Consider the following 11,005-nt stretch of genomic DNA (forward strand, 5'->3'; position numbering starts at 1 on the left):
TTAATAAATATGTTTTAAAATAGATCATTTCAGTTAAAATATGGATCCAAGTATTTTAATGTTTGGATTTCTCTCCCCCCAAACCTGACAAGCTTGATAAAATACATTAAATCAAGACATTTTACTGAATTTGACCTTTCATTCAAAAATATTAGAAGTTCACGACACCTCTAATGAAATATTTTTATTCTCCACCACAATAGCTAAAGCAGTTTCACAACTTTGTGCAAGCTCGCAATAGGCGGCACAGTGACCTGCTACCCAGCAGTCCTGGCTGGCATTTTTCTCCTGAGAAAAGCTACAGGAATCACTCCAGGTTGGGTTTGTGGTAGTTGGTGGGTTGTTTTTATCCTACAAGCAATAGATGGAAGGGCACATGACGTTATCTGTCCATTACCTGGAGAGATTTCTGCTCCTGCTTGCTCCCTCTCCACCGCAACACAGCTTGCAGGCTCTCTGTCAGCTGAAGCCAAGGCCTCCTAGACCCCAAGTTCAACACCTACCTGAGCAGATGTGTTTCAACACTCAATTGCACGATTTAGGGGAGTGGAAGAGAGCTAACCACCTTCCCATTAACACCTTGTTCAGAGGAAATCCGCTACATTGGGCATTTTGCCATTTTATGAGCAAAAATCCGAACTGGGTTATGTGAGAGGAGTGAGAATAAGTAACCTGCAAATATTAAAGATTATATCAACTTCCTAAAAACATCCAGTATTCTAGTGCATTAAAAAAAAAAAAAGTTCTTTCTTACATTTAAAAGAGCCAGTAAATACGATGTAGAGAGTTAGACAAACAAACCTTTCATCTATCAGCAAGCTAGCTGAAAAAATTGCTTAAAGAAAATTATTTTTAAACCTACACAGGTGGGTATCGGAGAACATACACAACATAGTTTCTGTTCAGGAAGCTTTTTTTTTATTATTATTATTTTTAGGCTGGCAGAACTTGACGACAGCGGTGAGAACTAAGGAGAAATAGCTGAAAAGCTGACTCCTGAAGAGCCTTCCCCAAAGTCGCAACAGGCCAGTAAGATGAATCTTGGTGTTGGGGGAAAAATACTGTTTTTGTTTAGATAGCAGCAAAAAAAAAAGCATCAAAAGGAAAAGCAATAAATGACCTACTACTTTACAGAAAAGGGTTAATAGCAGAAGGCTGCATTCTGTATTAAAACTCCTTCACATATTCACTAGTGATCCAGCAACTAACAAGTGGTGAAGTGACAAAACGGACTCATGCCAAAATTATTGAGGTTAAGAGAAGGAACTGTAAGGATCTTGGATAATGTGACCAAGCTGAAAGAGTGATGATACGTGACAGACAATGACATGCACTGCTTTGTCTGTGCTTCTAGGCGCATATACTACTCCCTGACTTTCTGGATTTCAGCAACAAACTCAGGGAAACAACAGGTTTGCTCTGGGCAGCCCCCTAAAGAATGATGCTCAGTTAAATGCCAGGATGTGGCTGAATACCGCATTTCAAGGAGAAACTTCCTAACATAACAGCACAACGTCAAAAACAGTTTGAAATGCTAATTAAACTAAAGCAGTTTTTTAAAAAAGGTGAAAGTTGACCAAAGTCATCTTAAATCCCATGCCAAAACACATGAAAAAAAATCAGGTGTGTTAACATTAGAGATGCAACAAAATAACACATAGGAAAGGGTACAGATAAAGAAATTCAGAATGTGGGAGCTACACCTGGAGTTTTGTAACAAAAACAGTATACTTAAGTTACAGGGTTAAAGCCTCACATTTAAGATAACACTATAAAATCCTGATTAATACAAGGCATAAAACAATTGTTTAGACCCCAAGATTTTGTTCAATTGAAAAACAAAACAAAAAAAAGAAAATCCTATGGGATTTTTAAAAGGATTACATTTTAGTAAGCAGCGTAATAATCTTTAACAACAATTTTAAGACTGATCTTGAAGAACAACAAACTAACCACAGTTTTACACATGAAAACTATTTGATGGCACTCCAACACCCTTTCAAAAAGTGGTCTGGAAGAGAAAGGAGTGAAAGACAAAAAAGATCAATAAATTCCATAATGAGATCCTGACCCTTTTCTGGAGATGGCAACTATGGGATGGTGAGAGCAGCAGAGAAGTTAACTCTACCATCAGCAGAATTCTTGAATGTGATTTTTTCCCCCCTCTTTGGCAGCAGGCACAGTAGCTGTGCTCTGCTCACAGCACACGCTGCCTCCAGCCCAGCTAGCAAGCTGCACAAAGAGCAGGTCACACGTGGAGCAGGGCAGTGCTCGGCTGTGAGACCAACAAATCCGTGATGGGGAAGGGCACAGAAGGCATCAGGACAGCAGTGAGAGCTGTTACTGCAGTGCAGGGCTACAGCAGCAGACAGGATACAAATCCATAGGAAACAACATTTTATTAGCTCTGCTGCTCGTAGTGCTATTTGTTTCCCTTGTGTTTTACAGATTTGAATACTAATATTGCTACTTGCTGTAGCTTTGATCGCTGCGTCAAGTGTCATCTTATTGAATAAAAGGATTAGTTTGTCCAGGTTGGCAATGCTGTGATTGTGATATGAAGAGAACTGCAGGGAAAACCCTTTGAAGATCCAGTGCACACTCATTTTTGTAGACTGACTTGGAGCAGTAGCTGAAGGTGGGGTTTTTGTCACGCGCATACAGCATGAAACATATGACAATACTTACGCAGTTTAGTATACAGTTTGTAAGCATTTATAGATATTTTTGTTAGACTTTCTGCTCAAGAGGGGCAAACCCACTCTTCCCTTACAGAAAAGCTAGAAGCACCCATCTTGGTTCACAACCACCGGTATCTGAGAAGTGCACAGCAGCACCGCAACAGCCAGAAAGGGGCAGGGGGCAGCAAGATCAGCCCTTTTGGCTGTAGCACAGGCCCCACACCAACTTCAGTAGATCAAACCACAACTGTGAGGTTTTGGGGCACAACTGAACTGATTTGGGACAGCCACTGCCCAAAGGGTCCCCCACCATCCGCGCACACTCACCCCATCCCGTGCCAGCTCTCGCTCATCGGTGTGACACCGAGCCGACTCCGTTTTAGTTCCCTTCTCACTTCATCTTGAGCTGTCAGCTTTCTACCATTTTAGTTCCCAGAATTTAATTACCAAAAATCTAGATTAAACCAAAGACTAGCACAGCAAGATGGCAAGGGGTGAGAGAAGCCCTTTGGGAGCACCCCCTTCAGCAGCAACCGAACAGGTCAAACACAGCACGAAAGGACAACCCATGTAAAGGCCAAGTGAATAACACCTCTGGAGTCCTCAATCTTCCCACAGTTGGGAAAGATATTATGAAGGGTAAATTGTTCCAATTTCATTTTTTTTTCTGTTTTAGTCTTCACTAGGTTGTGCCTAACCTACACAATTAATTTTGTTCCCACCGCACTGCAGTGTAAACAAACAACAGGAGTGAGAGGGACCCAGAAGTTAACATTTCTTTTGTGCCACCAAACAAGCTTTTGTTCTACCAGTCATTCCCAGCACCCTTGTGAAAGGTTCCCACAGCCCGTGTAAACAACACGCGAGCTGAGCTGGATGACTGTACCTACCTCCTACACAGCCAGCCAGCAACCGCAGCATGCAGCTCCCCTACCTAGAGAGCCGCGCATCCACCCCGAAACACGGGGCACCACCCGCCCCGACCCCCCGAACAGAAGATCCTGCCCATGCTCCTGAGTCATGCCGAGCGTTATCTCATGCTCCTGCGAGGCACAACCAAACATCAGGAGGGCTCCAGCTGAAGTTTGACCCTCCTGTGTTATTTCAAGATCAGCCCACTTCTTTTCTACTGCGTATCAGGAATTACTTGGTTTCAGAATAGTCAGGCATAACAGTATTCAGAGGACAAAAAACAAAACAATTTGCAAGATTTACCATGGCAATAAGCTATAAAGCTAGGAATTCATCAACACCAAAAAAAAAAAAAAGGAAGAAAGAAACACAATGTCCTGAATACAAACACAACTGTGAATGTTAAAGTTGTTTTGTTACAGCAAGCCCCGTCTAAGAACCACCCCAGTTTTAGTGCTGGGTATGTAACAGTTATACTAAGTTAAACACCCAAACAAGCTAAGAAACTGTCACTATGGAGGTGATCGGTGTGGTTAATGCAAACACACTTCTGTGTTCGAGGTTTGAAAATGAAGAGTTCGGACACCTGCCCGTTACAGAGCCCACACAAAACACTCTCAGCAGGACCTACTTCACACATACTGTTGTTTTCCTGTAGGGTGCAGTGTCAAAGCACAGTCGGAATTACTGAGGGGCCACCAAAGCCCGTGTTCTGTTGCTGCGATGTTTTAAATGCAGTGACTTTTACCTTAGGATGACTTGGAGATGCCCTCAAGATGTCTAAGAACTGTTACTATCACACCCTGCAATAAAGAAAGAAGTTTGCTGTCATTTCAGCAATCCACCCACTCACAGAAACAGCACGGATCTGAACACACTCATCAGCTCTTGCAACAACAGAAGAAATGGCCATGGCAAAAGAAAAAAGAAAAAAATCAGGAACAGATGTTCCAAGCTACTTACACAAGGGTATCTCCAGGATCTGTTTCAGGGACATCTCTATTGCGTGGAAACCCAAAAGATCTTTTGCTTTGAGCACCTCTGCATGAATTAAAACTACACACAAACAGCAAGTGGAGCAGCAACACCTGGCAAACTGCACGTTTACTATCTGACCTAGCTTGGGCCACGCAACGCTGCTTAGCAGAGACGCAGCATTTGCTAAAGCAAAGACGTAGGCATCAGATCTTCCACGGAGATTCAAAACTCTGCCAAGCTATGTGAGACCACACTGGCCACAAAAGATGAGTAAAATATTTTCCAGAGAGACCTGAATCCAAAGCTGTAGCTTTTGTTATCACTATTAAGCAGTTATGATCTTGAACACTGAAGAAAAAAATCTTTTAAAAAACGGCTTTACTAGGTGATGGAGAAGTCAACAAAAGCGTGTATCCGCTATTGTCAGGTCTAGCATAGAAACGCCAGATTTTGCAGCTCCTGGAATAGCTAGTGAGAGACTTCTCAAGCATGAACTATGCCACAATGCTGAAAGGCTTGCACTCGCCAGGGAACACACTGAGCAGCTTACTTTCCTAAAAAGGGAAGCTGGAAAAAAGCTTGAAACCTTTTCTTCCCCATTGGCTTCGGCTTGTGGTGTTTTGGGCTTATCACTCATTCAGTGAGACAAGTAGCTTGTCCTGAAGTAGCCTGTTCACTTCTGAAAACATTGCAACTGCTTTCATTCCTGCAGATACACAAGGATACACATTCTATCTCATAAAGCATATCGTGTATTTTACACAAAGAGAAAAATATCCTTTCAACTGAGGTTTATAATGAGGCAGACTCCCCGCAAGCATAAGCGGATCCTGTATGCTACAGCAGATCTAAACGTAAAGCTCCACCTTAAAGAAAAGGTGGAAAACCTTTTCCTGCAGAACGTGTGCTCCAGAAATATTCAGCACTATCTGAGCACACCGAGCCCACGTGTGCATTAAGGACATTATGCCAGTCTAAGCGGGCAGCACTGAGCAGAGACTGTCAACACCACACTCCCTGGGTTTGCCGTTCCTGTCCTTCAGGAGTTCAAAGTAATTGCTACAACCTACAGCACAAAACCACAGGTAGGTAACCTCAATGCTGCATTCACAAATATTTTGTTCCAATTAAAATGGGCTCTCAGTACTCCTCGTGCAGTAGGCTTGACATCAGGAGGGGGTTCTTCACAGAGAGGGTGGTTGCACACTGGAACAGGCTCCCCAGGGAAGTGGTCACTGCACCGAACCTGTCTGAATTTAAGAAGAGATTGGACTGTGCACTTAGTCACATGGTCTGAACTTGGGTAGACCTGTGCGGTGTCAAGAGTTGGACCTGATGATCCTTAAGGGTCCCTTCCAACTCAGGATATTCTATGATTCTATGAGCTCTCCACCTTCATCTCCTTGATAGCCCCAACCAAGGGGGCACACAAGGGACACACCTTCTACCTTCAGAGAGAGACATCAACATTAGACCAAAAGGCTGAGGATCTGGGAAGGGGAATCTAGTAACAAGCACAACCATTATCCTAGAATGAGCATAGATTTCTAATTTTCAAAGAGGATCCACTCATAAAAGCAGGGGCCAGGGATGAGAAAGAATGAATCAAGTGCCTGGGATGGCCACGTAGGAGTGCAAGATTCATCGATGGAGATTTAGAGGAGTATTGGGGAAGCAACCACAACTCCTCCTTCCCCACAGCTCCACGGTACCCTTTCTGGGTGCCCCGAGGAGGCTCACCCCTCTCAGCTCCCACTCTGGCTGGGCAGCTCTTGCACCCTGATTCAGACTGCAATGGCCACCACTCATCATCTTGGAGAGATTTGGGGCAGGGAAGAGAGCAAATCTTGCTCTTGCAGCTGTTTGCGAGCATACACTTCCTGAAATCATCTTGTCAGTGTTTTGCTAGCAAAACAGCACGCATGAAGACTCCTCATCCTTCAGTGCAAAGCTAACCATCTTAGCTCAAGACACAAAGATGATCTGACCTAAACAAGCTCGTCTTGAACATTAAGGAGTATTTCACGTCTCCTCTTACCAGCCAAGCTGCAGGTGCTGTATTCTCTAGCTGATGGTAACATCTCAAACTGTCCAGTAAGTAACGGGAAAAGATATCTGCTGGTTTCTTAAAACATGATGTTATGGAAAAATACATTGTTTCCCCCTTGTAAAAACGAATGTGATTACTTCAGAGAATACTGAGAAAACAAAGTATTGAAGAGCTTCTGCATAATCGAGACCTGTCTGTTTTGCAAAGATGAGCAGTCTTGAAGAGATGTCACCAACTTTCATGTACCTTTTGTCACAGTGCACAAGTTTTCACAGTGAATAAGGTTCAACTCAGCAATTTCTTTTCATCCTGGCATTCCTCATTTTTGAAGTATGTATCCTTGTAACGTAAGTTACAATATGCATGCGTTACGCTTCCGAATCTGAAACATTTTGGTCAAGCTCTGAAAAGGCTCTTTAGAGAGCGTAAACTTCAGGGATATGGGCTGCAAGTGAAAGTGCTTACTGACACAAGCCATATGCGCAACATTGACAAAAACAGCAAGAATATATTAGAAAGTGCTTAGCTGTAATGCATGCATCAATACAAGATAAATGTTGGAGTGCCTGATCAGAACCACTGGTGGTAAGAACAAGGCAGGATTCACAACGCCACGGACAAATCACTCCCGTTTCCCCTTCCTTCTCACGAAGTGTTCCCTCACGACTGAGCTGCAATGCCTCTTGCATTCATTAAAGCCAAAAAGTGTCTCAAAGTTCTCAAAGGAAGAATAACAATGACAATGATCAAACCCATAGCTTAAAGTTCAAGTGCCTAATGGAGCAATTACAGTTAGTTACTGATTCCTGCTGACCATAGCGTGGAGCTAAGTTAAGATCGGTTTATTTCACCCATAGCCCAAACAAAGGTAAAGCCTGAGAGCCCCGTTTCGTCTTCTGTTGAACACGAAACTGCGACAGGTTCACGTTTTCATTGTCTCTCATAAAAAAAAAAAAGTAGAGGGTATCCATCCCAGCTGACAACTGCTACATTCAATCTAAGGGACCAAAGCAGATACCCGTCCACCCTTGCCTCCAAGCCCCCAAATGCAGGTGAGGAGGCCGCTGAGGGCCACTAGACACACAGGAGCAATGTGGGCCACAGCCATGGGGTGATATGTTGGGAAGGTTGCTTTGGAGAAGCGCCCAAAGCGCACGGAGCTGCTCACAGCCACACATCAGTGGCTGGAGCCACCACAAGATGTGGGTGATGGGGCTCAGCGGGGCTCTGGCTTAAGCCAGGTCAGCCTCCATAACAGAGGTGGCCGCAGCACCCAACGGCCAGGCCAAGAATCTTCTTAGCAATGAGGGAGCCTCCAAGATTATGCAGTTCAGGTCTTTTTCAGGCCAGCATCCGAAGCCTTTGCTGCCACAGAAACCCATGGAAGCGATGCTGGAGAACAGGCCTGGTCCACCCGTGACTGGGGGCACATTTCGGTACAGAGCCATCCATCGCCTTCCACAAACTCACTGAGCTACAACAATACTTTCTGTCACGGAGGAGCATTTACAGGAGCAATTACAAGCAATCCTCATTATCTCTGTCAAGAATTACCTGATATACACAGGCTCTGTCAGAGGAAGCCAAAGCAGCTCTGCAGATTCTGCCTTAATGGCACTTTTATTTCAAACATGATGTAGGTAAACTCAGTTAACAAGCACGCATTCTTAAGAGAAAGAGCCAAAAGATTAAACACATTTGTTAGCTACAGCCTGAATTTAGAACTGACTAAAGGACTGACTAATGCTGACTAAAAGACACTTCACTTAGTTTACTTTAAAGAGCCAGAAGAGCATTCCTCTCTGTTCAATAACACGGCCAGGCCTAAAACATCGCACCCTCCTCTCCTAATCCAGAGAGGAGAAACACCGCTGAAGTCATTAACAGCACTTGTGCAAAGTACTGCGTGTGCACATAATGGGAGGAAGTAAAGTTGGTTTGTCAGGCTGAAGATACAAATGATTTCTCTTCCTAAGCTGGCAAGTTTCTCTAATAACCAACACAAATGAGGCTCGCATGCTCTCTGAAATACCCATGCCTTTGCTACCGGACAGATGCTATTGCAGCAGTAAAAGGTTACTCAGCTCGAACAAAGGAACTACGTGGAGTAGATCTAAGCTCTAACAGGAAAAATAAACTTAGGCCTGAAAAAAATCATAACATAAGGTGATATATTTTCTTGAAATATTTATCCACCCGGAACAGCAAGAGGAACACTCAAGTGCCATCAACAGACAGAGCGCGGCTGCCACTAATAACAGGATGACGATGGAGTGGGAAAGGGCAAATTTAAGTCTGAAACCAGGAAGTGACACAAAAGCAAATGTAATCACTGTATCAGAAAAGAACACAACGACGCCGTGCCTTTCAGCTCCCGCAGATACTGCACGCAGCAGAAGGCTGACCGACCATCCCTTCAGCTCTGCGGCCTGAAGGGAGGGCAAGCTCCTGTCCCAACCTCTAGCTCCTGCAGCAAGAAAACCAAAACCTGATCCGAATGAGGAGTTCAGTCCTCCCTGTTTTGTCTTTCGGACTGCAGTGACGACAGGGAGCTAAAGATATGGAGTTATTGGGGTCTGAAGTTGAGTCTTCTTACCTGTCAGCACATTTGGCCCCAAAAAGAAATGTAAAAGGGTCAGGTGCCCTGCCTGCCTGCAGGGTTCCCTGCTGCCTGCTGTGCTGTCCCCACGTCTCCAGCAGCTGCCCCTTGCTCAGCGTGAGGGCGCAGAGCACAGCTGGGAGACGCTGCCCCTGCCCTCGGACCCGCAGCGCCCATGTGCAGCGTGCAGCCCTGGTACAGCACACACTGCCGCTACTTCTCACGTTTTTCCTTAATCCCAACTCCACCTGGAGAAGGCGACACAGCTGGGGAGGGCAGAGAGGGGCCGGGACATCGCTCTGAAGGTGCCCTCACGCCCCCAGCAGCTTTCCCCAGGGCTCCAAGCTGTGGCGCTCACCCGAACCACCCCACAGGGGCACCGCAGCCGCTGCTCTCCCCCCCGCGGTGCTCCCCAGCGGCGGGCTCAGCCCCGCGCCCCCTCCCCGCCCCGGGGCGCTACGTGCGGGGAGGCGCCGCGGGGACCCGCTGGCTCCACGCCGGGGCATTTCCATCCCCGCACCGAGCCCCCCCCGCCCCCCGCCGGTACTCACTTGTCGGTCCCGGCCGCGCCGGGCTCCCCGTGTGCCGGCGGGGCGATGCCGGCGCTGCCCGGAGCCCCCTCCGCCGGCCGCCCCCCGCCCCGGGGCCGGGCCCCCGCTGCGGCTGGGCGCGGGTCGGCCGCTCACATGGAGCCCGGCTGCCGGCGGCGGGGACGGGGGGGGACGGGGCCGGGGGGCGAGGACACGGGACGGGGGCGGGGGGCGCCGCTAGGGCCGCGGCGGGGCGGCGCGGGGCGGCCGTGCGGCGGGGCCGGGCGCTCCGCTCTGCGGCATGGGGGGGGGGGGGGGCGCGGGGCGGGGCGGGGCCGGCGGTGGCGGGAGGGGGCGGCGGGAGCGCGCCCCGGGGCCGCTCCGGTGCTGGGCGGGGAGGGCGGGAGGGGAGGGGAGGGGGGGGGGAGCGGGCGGGCGGCGCGCCGGCGCGCCCGGATGACAGCCGTAACCTGGCAACAGGCCACGCCCACCCCGCCGCGCCACGCCTCGCGCGGGCGCGGGGCGATGACGCCGGCGGAGGGCAAGGTGGAGCCCTGCAGGTAGCGCCGCGTGGTTCAGGCCGGGACAAGGGGGCGGGGCCTAAGGGCAGGGGGCGGGGCCTCGGTGGGGGCGGGCCGTGCGCAGCCGCGCTGGGCGGCCGTTGGCGCCGCCCCCTTTGCCTCAGCCCGCGCTGAGGCGGGAGGGGAGGGGGTGAAGGAGGGGGGGGGCATTGGAGCTGCCATGGCGAGGGCAGCAGCCCGGGCAGGCGCAGACCCCAGTTAGGCAGCAGTGTCCTCACCGTGAAACACACGCTCAGAAACAAACACAGGCGCCCGTGTGGCTTCACAGCTCCCTGCCGTGCCCACCTGCGCCGTGCATCCCCAGGGAGGCAGCTCATGGTGCTGCCTGACCCCCAGCCACCTCATGGCCAGAGGCTGTGTGGCCACGCCAAATGGCTGCTGCCATCTCCGCAGCTGCTTCTCAATGTTTTTTCACCCTTTGCTGTGACCTTGTTTACCTGCTTTTCCTCTTCTTGCGTATTAAAAACAGATGGTTCAGCTTAGCCTCGTCTCCAAACCTCCCTCTCTTTTCCCTTTTTTCCCTCCCCGCTGTAAAGCTGTTACCAGTCACGCTAGCGCTGGTCCCGTTGGGCGCGGTGCCAAGGACGGCGTGCTGGCAGCATGTTAATCTGCGGAGCGGGAAGGTGGGAGCCACAGCATCTCAAGAGCAGCTCATGTGAGAGCCAACACTCCCC

At 48.7% G+C, this 11,005-nt stretch overlaps 1 protein-coding gene across 1 annotated transcript in view; it reads right to left on the reverse strand.

The window, feature by feature from the left end:
- FBXW7 (F-box and WD repeat domain containing 7) overlaps positions 1-9,998 on the reverse strand; it is a 164,454-nt gene extending 154,456 nt beyond the window's left edge. Inside the window, exon 1 of the mRNA XM_068680962.1 lies at positions 9,772-9,998. The gene's annotated coding sequence lies outside the window, so the exon portion shown is untranslated. The remainder of the gene's footprint in view (positions 1-9,771) is intronic.
- Between the last annotated feature and the right edge of the window lie 1,007 nt (positions 9,999-11,005).

Source organism: Anas acuta, chromosome 4 (genome assembly GCF_963932015.1).
Source record: "Anas acuta chromosome 4, bAnaAcu1.1, whole genome shotgun sequence".
In the NCBI taxonomy this organism is placed as follows: domain Eukaryota; kingdom Metazoa; phylum Chordata; class Aves; order Anseriformes; family Anatidae; genus Anas; species Anas acuta.